The sequence below is a fragment of the Brassica napus genome, chromosome C7 (genome assembly GCF_020379485.1).
Source record: "Brassica napus cultivar Da-Ae chromosome C7, Da-Ae, whole genome shotgun sequence".
Lineage (NCBI taxonomy): Eukaryota > Viridiplantae > Streptophyta > Magnoliopsida > Brassicales > Brassicaceae > Brassica > Brassica napus.
The window spans coordinates 17,256,656-17,274,372 of record NC_063450.1 but is presented as its reverse complement, the minus strand read 5'-3'; the positions used below and the strand labels follow the sequence as shown (position 1 = coordinate 17,274,372).

At 34.3% G+C, this 17,717-nt stretch overlaps 1 long non-coding RNA gene across 1 annotated transcript; it reads right to left on the bottom strand.

Moving 5' to 3' along the window:
• Positions 1-13,612: 13,612 nt before the first annotated feature.
• On the bottom strand, positions 13,613-17,330 carry LOC125589858. Its single transcript, XR_007326055.1, has 2 exons — positions 14,601-17,330; positions 13,613-14,467 (listed from the first exon to the last, which is right to left on the bottom strand). It is a non-coding gene; the product is annotated as an uncharacterized LOC125589858 (long non-coding RNA).
• Between the last annotated feature and the right edge of the window lie 387 nt (positions 17,331-17,717).

The window sequence follows — 17,717 nt, the reverse complement described above, 5'->3', positions numbered from 1 at the left end:
CATGTAGTCTTATTCTAGTTTTCTTTCTCCCTATATCTCTCTTCTCTGAATCTCATTAGTTTCAATTTCAATGAATGTTGATGCTGATATAGCCATCTTGTTCATCTCTTTGACTTTTCTACTTTTGTAGCTCTTTTTTGACAAAGTGTAGCGAATAATGGGGTTACAGGAGACACTCCTACCACTTATTTCCACAATGTGTGATCATTCCTTTCAGATTTAGAATAATGGGGTCACATGAGACACTCTTACCCCTCTGCTTCTTCCAGGAAATCATTTCAATCTTTTATTTTTATTTTTATTTTTTTATCTTTGAGATGCCAAAGAGAGGAGAGAAGGAAACCAAAAAATTTCCAGACTTGTAACTTTCAGACCTGAAAGAGGAATCCGATCCAATGTATACCAAGCCCCAAAACAAGCAAGTTGAATTGATTAAGGTTGGAAGTCAGCTTCGGTTCTTTCAAACTTTCTCAGCTAGCATGGATGTTATTGGCAGGTGATCCACTTTGGTGTTTCCATTCTGTACACCCTGCAGTCAATAACCTCAAAGAATGGTGCTAGAGAGTGGTTAGATAGTAAGTAAAAATTGAAAAAGTTCATCATCCCCTTCTTGACTCAATAGAAACTTATTTTTGAAAATATATAAGACTCATAAATAAACTAATATCACTAAACCTTCCCCCAGACTTAAACTACACTGTCCTCAGTGTAAATTCAGTCAAAGTTATGGTGATAATTAAATCATAAGGACTCAATGTAACAAGTTAGAATGATATACCAGACCGGAATGGATGTCAACCGATGTGAGGATGTTGATATCGGTCGCGGCAGGTGATGCTCTCTCATTCGATGTCGGCAGTGTCTCGTCAGTCGATGCTCACGACAACCGTCTACTCGGATCTTTTTTTTTAATGACCTAATATTGGGTTGCCTCCCACTCAGCGCTTTGTTATAGTCATTTAGTTTGACTTTGGAGGTGATTGGGCTAGTGATGTTGAAAGCTGGCACTTGTTGGGAAACAAGTCTCCATCTCTTCTTTGCGCTTGTTGAACCATGTACCAGTGAAGTCTCGCATTGCTTCATCTCCTATGCGTCATTTGTCCTTCATTATTGTAGTTGTATCTTCCATCTTCTGCAGTCTATCTCCAAGACTCTCAAGATTGAACTGATGTCTCATAAGTGTGGCGTATGTGTCAGCTGAGATCTCCGCTCCATGGTTGTGTGTATCAGACATAACTGATGTCGCCTTTTGTACTAGCCTCCCTCGGATTGTAGCGTCGTCGACCAATGTCCGTCTATGAATGTCGGTCGATTTGTTGTTGTGTCTGTCGATCGATGCTGATGCTTCTAGTCGACGGGAAATGTAACTCTGAATCTCCACTAATTCCCTTGAATAGCTTCTATCTTTGGAGTCAAAGCACTAATGCAAAGTTCCATTGGGAAATAGATGTCATCACATCTCCTATCAAGTCTCTCTTCTGTAGTTTTCAGAGCTCTGTAGATCTCTTATACTAACTGATCTATCTCTGCCCTGGTATGAAAATCTGGTTAAGACTTCATCGTGTGGGAGTGTTGTGGATTGCCGTCGACCGATGCTGGTAAGCGGTTGTCGATCGATTCTGGTAAGCGACTGTCGATCGATTCTTGTCTATGTTTATCGATCGATGTAGGGCGAGAAACGTCGGCCACATGCTTTATTTTGGCTATGTCTTGCCTCATCTCTTCCATGCAAGTAGTTAGCCAGCTGATACTATCGTTCAAAGGATAGTAGACTCCATCAAGCTTCATCTAGAAATCTCCTTTATTCTTCTCTTGTTCTCCGCAGACTCCATAGAACATCTCATTGATCTCGTCCTTGGTGTAGATCTCCGGTACTAGCTTGGTTTGTGTGAATGAGCTAGCATGTTCAGGAAGACAGATGTAATTTGTCTCATCTGTTGAAGCTCTTTCCAGAAGTCTTCTGATATCATTGTTGTGAACACGAATGGTGTGTCCATCTATATCTCTGGCGTATCCCTAATCATCTCTGTAGATTCCATACTCATCCTTCTCCTCCCAGTAGAATCTCCTAGTCCCAAAGAAATCAAAAGCTCTTCTGCCAAATTCTGGACGTCTGTCGACCGATGTTGGGACGTCCACGTCGATCGACGGTCGGTTAGGATGTCGAGACTTCTGTTTGAAGCGATTCTCTATGCTACCAGCTGTGTCATAGAACTCCTTTGTAACCTTCTCATGGTGCTCTGGAATGTTTTGTTGTTGCATGAAGAGGTTGTCTTCTCCATTGGCTGTCTGAAGGATGTCTGCAATATCCTCTCGAGATATGTGCAGTGTACGTCCATCGATTGCTCTTGTGTAGCCATTTAGGTCCCTGAAAATACCAAATTCGTCTGGTGTTAGGTATTGTTTATCAAATTTAGCTTTTTCGCTTACAGTGAATTTTGGTATTGGACGGATGTCGATTGATGTTGTATGGTCGATGTCGATCGACGTTGAAGGATAGATGTCGATCGATGGACGGCTCGCTCTGTTGATCAGATGGCTTAAACATGTTCTTTCCCAAGCAGCTTCTGCTCGTTTCTGATCTGTTTCATCGCTTCTTTGCATGTTGAGAAGTTCCTCATATGTGAAACCCTCATGAAGTTCATCAGCTCGTTGATCACGGTATGCTGTGTCTACTGCGTAGCTCTCGTGATAGTGATCATCTGCCTAACTACCAATTGAGTAATCTCCGTCTCGGGCATAGTCGACATTAATGTCGATCAATGGATAGTAGGCGATGCAAGTCGATGCTCGAAGGCGGCTTGGCTGATGAAGCTGAATGTCGATCGATGTTGAAACGTTTCTGTCGATCGATGGTGACTTCTTTTTCCAAGAGGAATGATGGAGAAGTCTATCTTCCTCGTCAAGAATCGCTCTTTGCTATATAGCTCGTTCTTCCTCATAATCTTCATCATACTCCTACGTATGCATGGTGTGTGCTGCCATAGTGGGATTAGAGTAATCATTTTCCCATTCTCCTTGACTACTATTGATTATTCCCTTGCTGTATTGGTCGATTTTTGCTGGGCATTGTCAATCGATGTTGCAGTGTGAGTTTCGATCGATGCCGAGTATTCAGTCTCGTACTCGGCTCCACAGTGGCATGCTGCAATGATTCCTGGATCATTGATTCTTCTGGAGGACGTCTGTGGCTTCTTGACTGGAATAGGGTTGTAGTGGACACGAGGATCTATGAGTGTTACACACAACTGGTTAGTTTGCAAGTTGCACACTGCTCCCACTGTTGACAAGAAGGCTCTCCCAAATAATAGAGAAGAGTTCCAGTTTAGCTTGATATCCAAGACATGGAAATCAACAGGAACTAGGGCATTACCAATCTGCACCTCTAGGTCTCTCACAATCCCTCCTGAGTTCCTCTGAGAACAATCCACAAAAGTGAATAATTCCTTGGAAGGCTCCACCTGCAGACTCAGATGATCTGCCATAACCCTAGGTAGGATGCTGACTGATGCTCCTATGTCGTACAAGGCATGTGGGAACTCAATACCCTTCACTGTGCATGGTATTGCAAATTGCCCAGGATCACTCTTCTTCTTCAATGTAATCTTCTTCCTCATCTGTTGTCTACCTTCACAGAACATTCTCCTAATGTCTTCTTCTGTCTCTCTAGTTTCTCTGAAGAACAACCACAGTCAGTGGGTAAAATAAGCCTCCTCGAGTGGCTTATCTAGAGGAATCCTGAAGACTCTTTTTCGGAAACTTTCCTTTTCCTTCTCGTTAGCCCCCCCTCTTCAGATGTTTTGCCACTTTTTCCTTTCTTTTCCTTTCTTTTCCTTAGGGTTCTTCCCTTAGGAATGCTATCAACTTCCATAGGATCTGCTCCATCATCTGAAGGTGTCCTGACGGTCTCTGGTGGGTTTTCTGAAGGTTTGGGTTTGGGCCTTAGTGCATTAAGGCGTTCAACATCTATTTTTGGCATTTGCACTCGATATGTAAGAAGTGCTCATCGATTGATGGGTGCTGGAGTCTGTCTGAACAACCTGCATCTCCAGCTTCTTCACATGAGTGCTCAAAGTCTCAAACTTTGTGTTCATGTTGGTGTAGTTGTTGCTGTAGGGTTTCTGGTGCTGCGAACTCTGATTGAAATTGCCCCTATTTTCATAAGAGTTTATGTTTCCACCTTGGTTTCCAGAACCTTGGAATCCAGTTTAACTGATGAAGTTCACATCTTCTTCCTCTGCTCTACCGTCTGTGTCTACAACCTCTGCATCTTCAACCAAACAGACCTGTTTCCTGGGAAGCTTGTGAACACTGTCCAGCTTTGCCTTCACTTCATCCATCTGATCATTCCCAAGGATGGTGGCAGATTGCTTCCTCTCAAAGTCAGTGTTCTTGGTGCTTCTGCTAGATGCTAGGTTTTCAATGACCTTCACTGTCTCCTCTGGATTCCTGGTGCAGAAGTTCCCATTGCTGGAAGCATCAAGAGCCATCTGGTACTACACCGCGATGCCTCTGTAAAAAGTACTGAACACTTGTACTTCATTGAACCCATGGTGTGGACAGTCTCTCTGATAAGACTTGAATCTGATCCAAGAGCCTCTGAATGATTCTGCAGGCCCCTGAGAGAAGGTAGCGATCTTGATCCTCAAGTCTTCAGCGCGTGCTTCATCAAATAAATTGCATAAGAATGCATTCTTGATGTCGCTCCAGGATGTGAGAGATCCTGGTGGTAGCTGCTTAAGCCAATGCGAAGCTTCTCCAGCAAGAGAGAACTTGAAGAGCTTGCATTGGAGATAATCCTCAGGGACTCCCTTGACTTTAATAGCAGATATCAGATCCTCGAACCTCTCCAGATGGTCCATAGGATGCTCGTGAGATAACCCGTAGAAAGGTGTCTGTTCCACGAGTGTGTAGGATTGTGGCTTCAACTCGAAATCCCTCTGAATAGTTGGAGGGCGAATGGCTGATCTGTTGGTGTAGAACTGATCTGAACGGTTGTAGTCAGCCAATGTTTTGGGTCGAGCAGCCTCATCTACAGGTAGAGTAGTGCCTGTAGCATCAGTATCGGACTCAGGGATTGCATTCCGTTGAGCATCTATCCTCTGACCTGCTGGATTACGCAGATGACCCTCCTGGTCATGCAGGTCTCCTCTCTCATCACGTACAAGAATCAAAGTCGCAAACATGTCTCGCGGCTCAGTATCGATAGATGTTCGAACTGAAGTATCGATCGATGTCGGATGGAAGACGTCGGTCGATGGAAGATGAGTGTCTTCGGTCGACGGTGGTGAGTGAGTGTCGGTCGACGGGACTAGTTCCTGGGTTGACGATGCTTGACGAAAATCGAGCGACGAACAAGTGTTGTTGTCGAGCGATGAGGAGCGCGCTTCTTTGAGGATTGAATGCTCCAAGCTTGCAGGATCTGGTGAGAATAACAGTTGACTTTCCTTGTTGCTTCTGGTACTGCTGGGCATGTACCTGAAAATCCAAGAAAAACATTTATGTCAGAAATCTGTTTTACACTTAACAAAACGATCAAAGCTCCCCGGCAACGGCGCCAAATTTTATATCACTCAAATTACCCTAAGGAGTGAATTTACTCTCTAAAATAAGAGGTTCAATTGTAGTACTTAGGAATCGAATCCACAAGGAACTAGAGAACCTAATAAATCTAATTGGATTTGTTAAATAAGGTGGTTTAATGATTTAAATGTAAAATTGCAGTTTGTTGAGCAAGTAATTGCTCGATTGATTGGTTGAGGTTTTGGTGTTTAAAAAGAAAATAACTAGAATTAGGGTTTTTATTCAGGAAACTTGGAATTATAATCCTACAGGCGCCTAATGAGTTGCATGCATGATAATGTAGAGCTCAACACTTATAAACGAACCACTAGGCTCTCGCTTCCTAGGTTCGTCTATTGACCAGTGTCGATCGATGATTCTATATGAGTATCGATCGATACACTATTCGAAACGTCGATCGATTATTCTATTTGAATATTGATCGATGCTATTGGTCAAGCGTTAATGCGCGGGTTGAATGTGCTCACTAATCTCACTAGATCAGCTCTCGCCTTACTCTAGCAAGAATTTTAGCTCAATTAGAATGGTTTCAGGATGAGATTGAAGCTATCGCTTATATCTAACAATCCTAGGACAAATTCTAGGTAGCCAATCTAGAATCAGGCATTAATGATAATCCTAATGATTATTATCACAACTCAGCAATCTATAGTTGGGGCTAATCCCTCATAACCTATTTAAACCCTAAAATCTAACAATGGAACTACTCAGACATAGCCAAGCAATTCATAACAGCAATAAGGTAAGAAAACTTCATTAGAATAGTAAATAGATATCAATGGAGTTCCAATCACAAATATAACTTGATCTTCTCTACAATCTATCAAAATCCTTGAAAACCTTTACTGAAAATAGTAAAACAAGAAAACACAAGAAAAGCACATTTTGTCTCTAACATGGTGGCAAAACTTATATAATTAGGTTAAAACTTGTCAGGGGTAATCTTGTAAATTGGTGAAGACTTGGGCTTCAAGTCGGTTGTGACCAAACAGGCTTTCTGCGCGCTTCACTGTCGATCGATGTTCTTATGTGTACATCAATCGATATTTCTCCCAACTCGATGGTCATCTCGGATGCTTGCTCCAAAATCATCACTTATAACCAAATCACTCCTGATCTTATAAATATAATATATACTCTATAATATAATAATTAGTTATAAAAACATCTATAAACCATGGGTGAAAGTGGGTCAAATCCATGACTTATCAGGAGCCATGGATGAGGAGATGAATTTTTTTTAGAAAAATCATACTGCGTTGGTGGAATTGCCTAAAGACAAGAAGGCTCAGCTTAATAAGTGGGTGTACAGAATTAAGCATGAGGATGCCAGTTTTCCACGTCAATTCAAGGCCAGATTGGTTGTGAAAGGCTACAACCAAAAGAAGGGGATTGATTATGATGAAATATTTTCTCCTGTTGTAAATATGTCATCTATTTGGGTTTGCTTGGATTGGCAGCAAGCCTTGATCTAGAGGTTGAGCAAATGGATATGAAGACTACTTTCATTCATGTTGATTTGGAAGAAGAGATCTACATGAAACAACCAGAAGGCTATGTGAAAAAAGGCAAACAAAATTTGGTTTGCCACTTGAAGAAAAGCCTTTAAATAGATTGAAGCAAGCACTGAGGCAGTGGTACATGAAGTTCAAGTCTGTTATGGGGGAGCATGGTTATGCAGACACTGATTCAGACCATTGTGTATTTATGAAGGTGTTTGGTTAGGATGATTTTTATCATCTTGTTTCTGTATGTCGATGATATGTTGATTGTGGGCAAGAACATGAGCATAATTAAAGAGCTGAAAGGTCAGCTAAGTGAGTCCTTTGCCATGAAAGATATGGGTCCAGCGAAACAGATTCTCGGTATGAGAATTGTTTGAGATAGAAGTGAGAAGCTGATTCACTTCTCAGGAGAAGTACGTTGAAAAGTACTTAAATGGTTTCACAAGGAGAAGTCGAAAGTGTTGAGTACTCCTCTTACTTCACACTTAAGGTTGAGCAGTCAACATAGTCCGAAGACATATGTGGAGAATGAAGATATGGCAAAGGTTCCATATGCTTCTGCAGTGGGTAGTTTGATGTAATGTCATGGTATGTACAAGACTGGATTTAGCATACGCCCTCTGGAGTTATCAGCAAGTTTCTCTCTAATCCGGGAAGAGAACATTGAAATGCTGTGAAGTGGATTTTGAGATATCTTCGAAGGACTTCTTATCTGAAGATTACATTTGGGGTAAAAAGTGTTTGCCTGTCAGTTACACTGATTCTGGCATGTCTGGAAATGTTGATTCTAGCAAGTCTACTTCAGGTTAGTTGGTAACGTTTGCGGGTGGAGCTGTGGCATGGCAATCAAGGCTGCAAAAGTGTGTTTCACTATCTACCAATGAGGCAGAGTTCATTGTTGCAACTAAAGCTTGTAAAGAGTTGTTGTGGATGAAGAACTTATGTGAAGAGATCGGTTTCAAGCAAGAAAAGTATGTGTTGCTTTGTGATAGTCAAAGCGCCATTTGTCTCGGGAAGAATTTTACATTTCATTCGAAGTCGAAACACATTCAAAGGAGGTATCATTGGATACGAGATGTTGTTGCTATGAAGGAAGTGGAACTTTAGAAAGTTCATACGGATGATAATCGAGCTTATATGATGACAAAGTATTTGCCAATGGAGAAGCTTGAAGTATGTCGAGGGATAGCCGGAATGGTTGTTTCCTCCACCAAGTCGGAGGGGGAGTTTGTTGGTTCCTTCTAGATAGAGGAAATGCATTGGGTTTGGTTGGTGATAACCAAACTTGAAAGTTGGGCCATTGGTATTAGTCCATGAGATTAGTATTGAGCCTTGAGGGTTAGTGAGACTCTATATAAAGTTTCTTAACCTAATTTTTGTGGTTAGCAGAGAAAAGAGTTGATACAAAAAAAAGATGATTGTTTAAGAAGATTCATTAGACAAAAGAGAGAAAAGGAGAAAAGAAGACATATTTCGTTTGGGCTTTTAAAGGTAGGTCTGAAGGATCAAACGGATCCTGATCAGGCTGATATTTTGTGGGAAGCTTCTTCAGTCAGTGGGTTAAAGGTTTACTGAAGAGATTTGTATTTCAACGGTTGTATCTTATATTGTCTGGGTTTTAGGGAAGCTGGTCGTCACAGTTCTTCAACAGTGATGTTTTGACTGTTTGGTAAATCCGACGGTTGGATCTTCTCTGATTAAGTTGAAATTTGTTAGAAGTGTTCTTGATTTGTCCATCTTGAATTTGTACAGTGGGATTAGTCTCTGGTTACTGGAATCCTAGTGAGCTGAGGTCGTCTTGTGGCTTCCTGTTTTGATGATTTGGTGTTGCTCTTTTGTTATTGTTGTTTTTATGTTTGAGATGGCTCTTTGTAGTTAGAATCTATTATCTGTTCAGAGTGTTAAACAGGGAGGATGTGGTTGTATTCATGCTCATTTATATAGTGGATTTTTGAGTGGATTGGGGTATTGTTGGTTTTTTCTTTCTTACATCGAAGAAGTTTTCCAACGTAAAAACTGATTGTTTCATTTAGTTTCTGCGTATATTATATCCTGCTATCGTCGAAGTATTTTTCTCACGGGTTCATACAAGGCCAGAAGAACACAACCATTACATTCCACTGCGCCATGTGCTTTTCCCAACATAGACACCGTAAAATCTACACCATATGATCTAAAAGTCAAATCTAATTAAAAAAAATCACTAGTAAATAGACAATCCCCAGGTAGAGTCAGTGCCGGTTTGGACGTAACTGGCGCCAAAAATGCACAAATTTTTTATACATGTTATTAATATTTTATTTTTTATTTTTATTTATTTAATCAAAATATAAATTAATACTAAAACTTAATCTCTTTCCAAAAATAATAAAAACTTCGACATATTATTTATGAAATTCTTTTTTTTTCCTACCATCCATTCGCAATTTTTAAAGGATGAAAACTCATCTAAATCATGTTAACATTGAGTTTAATTTGCAAAATACTATTAAATTTTCAAAATTTTATATAAAATTAATTTAATTATATTAATTTTATGTTTGTTTATATTTCAATTTTTAAAAAACAGATTATAAAAATTACAAAAAATAGAGAAGAAGGATAAGAAAACTTACAATAAAAAAATTAAAAAATGCAACAATCAATAAAAAGTGAAGGACATAACTTTGTTTTAAACGACTAAGAAGAATGAAAAATCAAATTGTTAGAATGAATAAAGGATCATTAGGTTTTTATTTGACACTTCATTTAATATAATACTCCACGTAATAAAAAGAAATTGTTGCAAAAAAAAAAGAAATTAAAACTGTTTTTTTTGTTGACATCAACTACAGACTACAAACTGTTAAAAGGGAAGAAATTAACCTGTTTCAAAACGCTGTCGTATATATAGTTTCTGGTACTTAAAACCCTTGCTATGCCTAGAATGCAATCATAAATCTAAACACCTTACACGGTGATAAGGCTCCTGACGCCCTTGGTGGTAGGAATTATCTACTAGAGTAGTAAAAGTCATGCGGTCGTCACAGTAGATGGGCAGCCATATGTCACGACGATTCATCTCTGAGCCCATATCAACAACCAAACCAAGGAAAATAGTACAACAAATTATTCCTTCTTTGTATCATTTCGTAGAATTAAACATGAATCACTTATAACAAAATTACTAACATTTTGTAGGGTTTTTTCGATTGTCGAACTAGCTTTATGGTCTTTCTATCAACCTGAACTTTCAATTTAGGCGTCGAAGACCTATTGAAAGGTACATGCTGGTCATGTTTTTGAGCTCTAACATTGTTACCTTTTATACTAGAGACTCAGGGGATAATTGATAAGTGCACTAGTTTTATATTTTTTTGCTACAGAATTTAATCCGTAGATTTATTTGATATAGTTTTCATTACCGTAACTTTTTAAAACACTAATTTTTTTTCTCTGGAAATAAAACTTTCTGCAACCAGTTTTGATTTTTAAAGATTTTTTTTGCTTTAGGTTTTTTTTAAAAAAAAAACTTGATTGATTGACATATATGACTCTGAACTAAATTTCAGCTTTCTAAAGCATCTACCACCACAACCAATCACCTTCTTATTCCTGCTAATACAAAAAAAAAACATTGATCTAGAAAAAATGTTGAGTTTTACATATTGATACTGATATGTTTTTATCATAAACTTTTTTTATATAAGCTCTATATTTATTTAAAGTATCGACTGAACTATGAATTCATTAAATATGTTGCCGGTTTTTTTGCGGACACATGCAAAACTATTTAACAAACAAGTAGAATGCGAAGCCTAGTTTTGTTGTTGTTGCAATGTTCTGGAAAATAAAAAAAAAATTCAAAGATAATGTGATCAAATATAAAAAATAATTAATATTATTCCAAAACATGTGTCGTAATAGGATTTTTTTTTTGTTGTTTCAAGACCAATATCATTTTCGAAAACTCAACGTATTTTAAAAAATATCTGCTCTATAGTTAAAATGAAAGAATGCAAAATTAACATAATTCCAATACTCAACTAACTTTTAGAAATAAAATTAATAAATTATTTGCTTATTGACTTCGTATGAGTGTCTAAATAATATTTAAATTAAAAAGGACAAACCAAGTCAATTTCAATGTTAGTTATCTTGAAGCGTTTCATGGGATATCAAAGTAAACTTTAAGCTATGTGTATTTGTGAACTTGAAAAATGTTAAAAAGATAGATCAGTGTATTAATCTTTTAACTTTTTAAGTTGACTTCACTTAATTAATAACTAAATGATAACACATTTCTATTCTATTAATTTAAGACTGTTACTCGAAAGTTAATAATTTAGACTATACAACTGTAAAGTGTGGATGACACCGAATTTATACATTTCATCCAATATGCCTACTTAGGGCATCTCCACAAACTCATTTTGAGATTTAACTTTTTTTTATTGCACAATAATACCTAAAGTTTTGACAAAACTTTGTTTCATTCATAACAAAAAATTTATACAAAACATTATTTTAAACTTTTTTATTTTGTACATATATAATGATTAAATTGAAAACATATTTATAAATTACGTACAAGTTAATTAAATACTTAAATATAAAAATTATAATTCAATAGTGATATACATATATAATAAAAACAAACAGTAACATTAAAATACTTAACAAATACATAATAATTAAAAAGAAACACAAAAAAAAATTAATACAACATAGAAAAATTCTTGGCATAAAATAAACTTAACATAATTTGCTATTTAACAAGAAGCATGTAGAAAAAATATGGAATATGCTTCTGAAATTTCGCAATCACGTTTTGATATTGTGAAAGGTCTCATTTGTTTTTGGAAAAATGTATGATTCATGATATAAGGTTTACATGTATTCTTCTACACAACGTAATAATTGAAGATGAGCATAATGTCGAAGCACTAGTTATTGTTGGAAGAGAAGTTACACCTCTCGACGTTGGAATAGCTTAAGAAGAAACTACATATTTCCAAAACTTTCTGAGTCAGTTTAGACGATTCAAAGGTAAAAAAACATGTTTATCCTTTCAAATGCGTTGATTGATCATATGTGTGAAATATATTAATAATACTGTTTAAATAAATTTTCTACTATTATTTTGAATGTGGTTATATAAATTTATTAACTGTAAATAAATGTTTTATTTTAATAAAAAGTTAAAGTTTGGGTAAAATTTTAAATAAATGAGTATAATTTTAAATCTTATCAAATAAAGGACGATATTTAAATATACAAGAATTTTAAAATTAAAAATATATAATAACAGAGAAAAAAATAAAAAGAATCATTGGTGTAAAACACAATGAAGAAACAAATGAGGGAACGTTTGGAAATGGTTTCAAACATTAATAATTAAAATACATTTATATTATTATAAATATTATATTTTTTTCTCATCATCTTCTAATCTTACTTTTATAAAAAAAGATAATCACATTATATACAATAAAAGTCTATATTTTTTCCACTTATTTAAAAATGAATATAAATTCTGAAAATCCATAAGAATACAAAGGATGACTTAACTAATGAAAGGTTCTTTAGAAAAATCTAGTAACTAGACCAATATAATATTTAAATAAATAATTTAACATGATGTAAGTTATAATATTATGAATATTTATATGAGAAATTCTTTAGGATGATTAGTTTTTGGTTTTTTCACCAAAAGAGACTCTAAGAAGAAAAGTGACCCAAAGAGGTTTCATTAAAGTGTAAATAGACATTTACATACATAAGGTTAACTAACATAGACTTAGGAATTAGAAGAATGGGGTTTTGGGGTGGAGTGTAGACTTTTTAAAATTAAATAAATAAATATTCAAAAAGAAGAAAGAGTTTCAAAAAAATATTTGAATTTGTTTTAGAAAATTTCAAATTTGAAAACATATAATTCGAAAAATACAAAAAGTATATTATTTATTTAAACAATTATTTATATTTACACATCTATAAAGCAAGGGAAGAAGGATTTTTATCTTTTTAGTGAAACTTTTTTTGGTCATTTTTCTCTATAGAGGCTCTTTCGGGAAAATAAAACTTAAAAATGGCTATTTGAGAGAATTACCTTATTTATATTATTTGAGTATAAGGTGTGACATTATAAAGTTGATGTTTTATGGTTTGCGGGTTTTATTCCGTTGAATGTACATAAATTTCCCGGGTTAAGTGGATAAATAATTCTATTTTTTAATCATGAAAATATTAACAATGAATATTGGCAGATGCTTAGATCCTACATCGATTTTTGGGGGATGTGAAAAGATGTGGAAAGATAGAAATGAGAGGACACATCTTATGGGTATACGGAATCAAAGACGAAGAGATGAGCAATGGTATACGAAAGCATGTTGCATTATTCGACATGTCAATACTCTGGGATGGAGTTCAAAGACGTGATAGAGATGTTTGGGAAACCGCATATATAGCTAAAGTTTTCAACAGAGTTAAAGGTGATAGAAGAATGGAAGATATATTTTCAGAATATGATACTCGTCGAGAATAAAATGGAATTGCATATCACTTAGTTAGAAGTGCTTGATCTTTTCATATGGCTCTTTATTTTGTTGGATGTTCTATTTCGGTATGGTTACAATGACCACTTCAATCATGAATAATAGAATGACCTTTTGTCGTTAGAGAAAAAAAAGAATACTGACAGCTAAAAAATCGGTTAAAAGGATCGGTCTAGCCATTTTGGACTATTAATTATTATAATAAACTAAAATGTTGTCAAATGGATCAATAAACTGGTTAACAATTTAAATTCTTGTTAATGTAGTTACATATAAATTAATTATAAATTGCCTTTTCAAATATTAAAAGCTTTAATATTTTTTTTGAAACAATATCTAAATTCTTTTTGGCAAACAAACTTAATTAGAATATTTAATTGATGAATATATGTTATTCCTTATAATATAAATATTAAAATAGTATGAAATGATTAAATTTAGATTATACAATTATATAACAGTTGCTTTGTTAAAATGAAATTATCTCAAAATTTACTATAAAGGACATAATTATTTGTAGCGTGGGTTTTATATAACATAGTAATAATTAATTGGCAAACAGCACGATGTTCCATTTCCATAATATATGCAAGGAGCTGTCGAGTCACAACCTGATAAACTGTTTCGAAGGCTTCTACCAACAGAGCCGATGGATATTTTCTAGAAATACGGTCCCTAAGTTTTAACAAGGTTACAAAAATGTGGAGACCCATGCTTAACTTAGGTCCGAAGAAATGTTGAATAATGTTCTTAGAATTATTCATTACCATGCATGCATTAATTACTCTCGACCCAGCATTGTGCCCAAATCACCAACCCATACCAAGAGAATTCACAAACCTTATCAAGAACCATAAGTAAATTCAATCAAGAGAAAGAATACAGTAACCATAAGCCCAAAGTTCTTAAACAAATTCTTCATCCTACCAAATTACCCCAAGTCCTAACTTTTGTTAGAGACTAGATAGCTTACCATGCAGAAAGCCATATAACTAGGAGTATCCAACACCTTGAATATCTAAATCTCATCTGTAACAAAGATTTAAACGTACTTCGTGGAAATCATCTAAGAAGAGATGGACTAAACATAAAATCATGAAATACATTAAGAGATCCAAGAGTTTTCACAATCAAGATCATAGAAGGCCAGCCCAAATGTACCTGAAAATCAAAAGAAACATCAAAAGATAGGAGGAGATAAAATTTAGTAACAGTTTATTAGAATTACGATTTTGTCAAAAGCAAAAATTAATGATATAAAAAAGAAAACATTATTAAAGCAAAAAAAAGAAAGAAAACATTAGTAGGAATACCAAAAACATGGAATTCTATGGTATTTTTTTTTCTTGTAACAGAATTCTATGGTATTTATAGAGATGATAATTGAGAAGCTTGTGAATCTTGGAGTTTTCTGTGTCATTTCTGTTGAGAATAGTGAAAATTTTGGAATATATTTGCCACTGTCTTCTCAATTTTTGTCGTGAGAATCTCGAAGGCATTTTGTCACTGTATTGTCAAATCATATAACTCTGTAGGTATTGGTGTTATAATTTGCATGGGTATATCCTTAATTGTGTTTAAAGTATTTTAGATGTCTACAACACGATAAAATATGTACATTATGGTTGTACATGATGTATATGTGAACGTCTGATGTTATAAATAAACGTGTATGCCGTTTAAATTACAATGAATAGATTCTATTTTTTATATAAACTAATTTTATGAAAATAAAATATTCAAGTTATTTAGTTTTTTTTATTTAAGTTAAAAATGATTTAATATTTAGGTATATTTTTAATAGTAATTATAAATTTATTAGTTATTTAAATAATAAAAAATTAAAGATTTTTTTTAAAGATTTATTGTAGTAAAAGAAAAATATTCAAAACTAAAAAAAATCGATGTAATGGTAAAATAATCTTTTTTTAACAACAATAATGGTAAAATAATCTTATGATGATGTATGCTATTAAAATAGTATAATATGTAAGTAATGATTAAATTCGTTTCTTAAAAACATTTCTGTTAAAATTTGAATGATAAAATTATAAATCACATATAGGGATATAGTTATTTTTATATGATGTATATTTTTTTAATAAAATAGGTTAAAACAAGTATGTTTGTGAAACATTTATAATTGGATTTAACAAAAAAAAAATAAAAAAAAAATTATAATTGGTAACACATAATTTATAAAAATACATAGTTTAAAATTTTATTTAAACCCAAAGTATTTAATAAATTAAAATTATATTGAAGTAAATAATTAAGTCATTAAATATAATAGCTCTAAGTGATGGAAAATATTATAATAAAAGTTTATAAATAATTAATTAAAATGTTATTGTAAGGATTTGGAACATGTACTTATAAAATATTTTGCTGATAATTTAAAATACTTTTATTTCATATATATATATATATATATATATATATATATATATATATATATATTTAAAGTAGTTTTAACTTTCTGGGGTGGAAACTCTCATCTGGAAAGAAAAGACTCATAGAAGCCTGAAATATTAGAAATATGGTTCTTACGAGGGAAGAAAACAAAAGCGGCATTGGATACCGAAAATAAAAATAAAAGAAACTTAATTAGGGACAGGGGCACGGTTAAACGGTCCGAAAGAAAGATGAATCCAAAAAAGAAAGATGAATCCATTGAGGCTTGGCTTTTTGGGATGGAACCATAGGTGAAAATGAATAAAACAAGAGTTTGGTGGTGAAATGACCAGAAAATTGTCGGAATAGTGGGTCAGAGTGTCACATAAGAAAATCGATAACTTTTAAAAGCTATTGTATAAGTAAAATGTTCAAGAGCGTGAGAAAAAATGGATCTCTATCTTGGCGGATAAAAAATCCTATTTGTAGACTTTCACCACTAGTGGAGTAGAATCTTGGATCATAAAGATGTTATCTGTAGTGGATTTCGGTCATTCGGCTCAACTTGGCACGAGTCACCTTTTTTTTCTTCTTGCCCCCATATGTCAAGAGCTAATCTTAAAAAGACCCATGTTAAAATTATTATAGTTTTGCTTAATTTTTATGCAAACATTAAGTTAATTACATTAATATCTTTAACATTAATATATACATTTTAATCGACTAGATTTCTTTTAATTCTTATTTTTTCTCTTCTCTTTCTTTCTTCTCTGCGACAGTTTTTCTTTTCTCTTTTCTCCGCGACAACTATTTTTCTCTTCTTTTCTATCTTATTCCATATCAAAACAAAAACAGTATAGATGAATCTTTGATAAATAGAGAAAATGACATAAACATGTACGATATCAATGAATCTATGTCCTAGATCTACGTGGATGAAACAATGACGAAAAATATAACAAAAACGAAATAGAAGCTCTCCCACTGTTCTATCTGCGACTCGATCTATGGTTATGGATCTACAATTTTAGAGTTTTTCTTCGATTTAGGTTTTTCTTGTTCTGCTTCTTTCTCGATTTAGGAATGTTCAATAGAATTATGGGTTTTTTGGCTTTAGGGTTCTTCTTGTTCTTCCTTTGAAGAATTTTTGTATGTTTTCGTGATTTTTTTATTTAATTCATCATCAGATCTGAAATGAGTACTACCTGGTATAACTAATTTAGCCGAACTCGTTGTGACTAAATCAGTTGAACTTGGTATAACTATTTCAGTAGTATTCAATATAACATACTACAACCAATATAATTCAGTATAGCTACCTCAATAATACTCAATATGACGTAGTATAACTAGTAAAACTCAGTACGAAGTATAACTAGGTCTGTCAGTTGGGTTGGACTGCACCCAAATGGGTGTACCCAATTGGGCATAAATTTCAAAACACTCATACACATATTTAGCCCACACCCAATAACACCCAAACCCAACTTCACCCAACATCCAGCTGGACAACCCAAGTCCGCCAATTTATAAGCAAATCTGTATAAACTCAATCTAAACTCAATTTTAATGTCACTGAAAATTTCTGAATACAAATGTGATGTAAAATAAATTCAATAGACTTCAGTTTTTCATAACTCTCTGTTTTATGTAAAACAAAATTATAACTCTCTGATATCATGATTCACTTTGCTCC